This window comes from Etheostoma spectabile, chromosome 16 (assembly GCF_008692095.1).
Source record: "Etheostoma spectabile isolate EspeVRDwgs_2016 chromosome 16, UIUC_Espe_1.0, whole genome shotgun sequence".
NCBI classification, from domain to species: Eukaryota; Metazoa; Chordata; class Actinopteri; order Perciformes; family Percidae; genus Etheostoma; species Etheostoma spectabile.
The window spans coordinates 10143320-10146592 of record NC_045748.1 but is presented as its reverse complement, the minus strand read 5'-3'; the positions used below and the strand labels follow the sequence as shown (position 1 = coordinate 10146592).

The 3273-nt window shown below is 45.1% G+C and overlaps 1 protein-coding gene across 2 annotated transcripts in view; it reads right to left on the bottom strand.

Annotated features, from left to right (window-relative positions):
- pitpnm2 (phosphatidylinositol transfer protein, membrane-associated 2) overlaps positions 1 to 3273 on the bottom strand; it is a 52808-nt gene that overhangs the window by 42748 nt on the left and 6787 nt on the right. The window contains exons 1-2 of one of the 2 annotated variants that reach the window (XM_032539131.1): positions 564 to 582; positions 394 to 432 (exon numbers count right to left, since the gene is read on the bottom strand). The gene's annotated coding sequence lies outside the window, so the exon portion shown is untranslated. Of the gene's footprint in view, positions 1 to 393; positions 433 to 563; positions 583 to 3273 lie in introns of those variants that run through there. The other variant, XM_032539130.1, reaches the window with a different exon arrangement.

The following is a 3273-nucleotide window of genomic DNA, read 5'->3' as shown; positions in this document are numbered from 1 at the left end:
CAGCTTAGCTCGTTGAATATTAATGAGAACTGGCACAACTCAAGCTAATCTTCCTGCAGGTTTTCAATACCACACTAGAATGGCTTGAAACAAGGTAACCAAAGCATTTATTCCACAATAAATGTTACAGAGTCCATGGTAGAACTTCAGACATTACCATAAAGTCATGAAAAATGTGTGGCAGGGAACCTTTAAGTACATTTTGCTGTTAATACTAAAGTTGTATTTTAAATGAAAGAAGGACTTTTTTTACATGTAATGGAGTATTTCTACATCACTGGATTGGTTCTTCTATTCTAAGTTAAAAAAAGCTAAATACTTCTTCCAACACTTCTCAGCTGACAGAAACTGCTTGGTTTATCAAAACTACAGATATGAGATGTTGTCACTAACCTGCAGTCCATCTCCAGCGATGGATTCCACTACTTCTTCCTGTGAATGAGAAACAGCCGGGATGAGAGACAAAGAGGTTCTGCAAATGTTAATTTAGCAAGGCATGCACAGTGTGACGAATTCAGGGCTTAAGACACACACACAGCTCTTTCATAATATTCAATAAATACCAGAAGTCATGTTTCGAAACAATTTCCTTCCTCAATCCAGGTTGAGAAACACCCAACAAACGCAACAGGACTTCCAAGGAATAGGAATAAAATAGAGTACAATGTATCAGGAAACCTACACCTTATTTAAAAACTGATTCCTGTCCTGTCTTAATGTATGCCGAACATGCTCACCCCACAGCTAACGCAATCATCTGACACTGTCAAAACATCACAACATAAAAAGAGACGTGGGGAGCAGATGAGAGTGATCTCTGACGTGATGGCTAGGTGATGAGAGAGAGGACGAGCTATTTTTAGCTCAGGGCGACGGTGGAGGTGGAGGGCAGGCAGAGAGCAGCGTGATGGGGCTGCTATCGGGGGTTAGACGCTTCTCAAATTGCTCTGCTTTGCCGCGTTCTGGTAAATGCCGGCGATGCATCACCGTCTGGGGGGCTCGGCTAATCATCGGTCACACCGTTCATCTGGGCCTTCGATTACTTTGCTTCACTTATAATGGTGCTCACTTGAAAACAAACATTTGAGGAACGAAGAAGCAGAAATTCACTGATTTATGTTGCTAGTTTCCTGCTGTTGGGTTTAGATAATCTAATAAAAAACCCTTTCATTAAAAGCTTAAAGACAGGAACAGCTTTTACGGTGCTGTTTTTGTTGTTGTCAGAAAGCCTTTTAACAGCAACACTACATACAGTATTAGTATCTAGGAGGAACCATCAAGAGGTTTTTGAGACCAGAGTACGGCAAAGACAAAGACAGATACAAAACCAGGCGTAACAAAACAGGATTTGAACATTTGAAGTTAAATGTGTAAAGTCAGCCAATAGGAGGAAAACAGCAGGCTGTTAAGGTCAGAGAAGCAGCCTCAGCACCCACTTTCAGAAACTCACAATTAACTCTATCAACGCATCATTTAACCATTTACAGCATCGCCTTCAACTAACGGAGGCTCAGGAAATGGAGAAAATCCAGAGAAGTGGAGTGGAAGAAGAAAAGGAGACACAAGTATGATGGCTTGTGGTTTTAAATTTGAGACATGACGCATACACACACCTACACAGGGGGAAAAGAGCAGGTGAAGGTAGACAGTCGAGAGGAGGATTGCTGTTCATGACATGTAGACACAGAAATTGTAGGACAGCAGAGGGAGGCAGAAGATTTGGAGGCCCAAAAATGAAAAAGGGGGGGCCAATACATTACAGTTTGGCCCGACTCAAGGCCTCAGAAGCCGGTGTAACGTTGGGTGACACAAGGTACGCTCTCAGTCACGAGCCAGACTGCGGTGACACCCACTGTCATTCATCACGGAGATGTAGCATCTATTAAGACTACAGATCCATCTCTTGATTACTCACATTTATAATACCTGACTGTAAGAGAGTGAGTTTCTGCTGAGGGAAGACGTATCACTCACTCACATGACATCATCACACAGGTGTTACACAACAGTTTCGGTCAAGACTGAAATAGTAAATTAACATATTGTAACAACTTTCATCAAAACTTGCACTTGTCTACGACAATGACCAAAACGTTAGGGCTGGGTATCGGTACTCGGCCGAAATAACCCAGTACCAAGTACTACGAAACTTCTCCAGTCAAACGATACCTGCATCCTTTTTGTACCAAGATGTAGGCTACCCCTGCTACATTGACTACCCCCTAGACCAGGGGTTCCCAAAACTTTCAGCCCACGACCCCCAAAGTAACGGTGCAAGGGACTTGCGACCCCCCCACTATAAACGTACATAAACATTACGCGCAACCGCGCACGCACTGGGTGTGAAAATCAAAAGAGCTGTTCCCTTTTTATTTATTTGCCTGGTTTTATTTTAAATTTAGCCACTAGTTTTATCTTGTGTTAAAATCACGGCTAACATATGCTATTTCTAATCGTTTTTACATTTTTATTTTATTTCTGGAACTCAACTTGCGACCCCCCCCTCTCTGGCTCGCGACCCGCCTGTGGGTCCCGACCCCCACTTTGTCAGGTGGGTCCGTGAACTAGAGCCAAGTTCACGGACCCACCTCCCAGTCTGATCTCTGAGGAATCAGACGCCCAGAGGTTAGTTTTAACTAACAGAAGGATGCTCTAAGTATCAGGTAAGCAGGTTGCTGTGCCTCTTTCTTACCACTGAATAACTGTGTGCTTGTGAATATTTGATGCGGACACAACGCCTCGCTGGACCTGAACAAAGCCCAGGGATTGTTAATTAGAGTAAGTGCTCAAAGACACTCCAACAGCACCAAACGTGCATGACAGCTTTAGATAGCCGGAACAATCCCACTCCCCAACCTTGGTCTCACATGACCCTCCCGAAGCAACCGGGGACGTCATGGAGGTATGGATCTATATTTAAAGCGGTCTTGCGAGGGCACCATCTGACTGTCCGCTGTTTAATCCTGACGATGGAAGTCCACGTAGAGCTTAACAGTGGCTCTGGTTCCAGGAGTAGTTTTCCCCATTTCATTCTCCCTCGGTGAGCAGCAGACTAAAAACAGGCCGAATCCTAAAGGACCTCTGCCATGCCCTGCTCTCTGCATTTGAGTAGCTTCCCTCTGGACGCAGGCACGCCAACCTCCTCTCTCCGACCTCCTCTCTCCGACCTCCTTTCTCCGACCTCCTCTCTCCTACCTCCTCTCTCCGACCTCCTTTCTCCGACCTCCTCTCTCCGACCTCCTCTCTCCGACCTCCTCTCTCCGACCTCCTCTC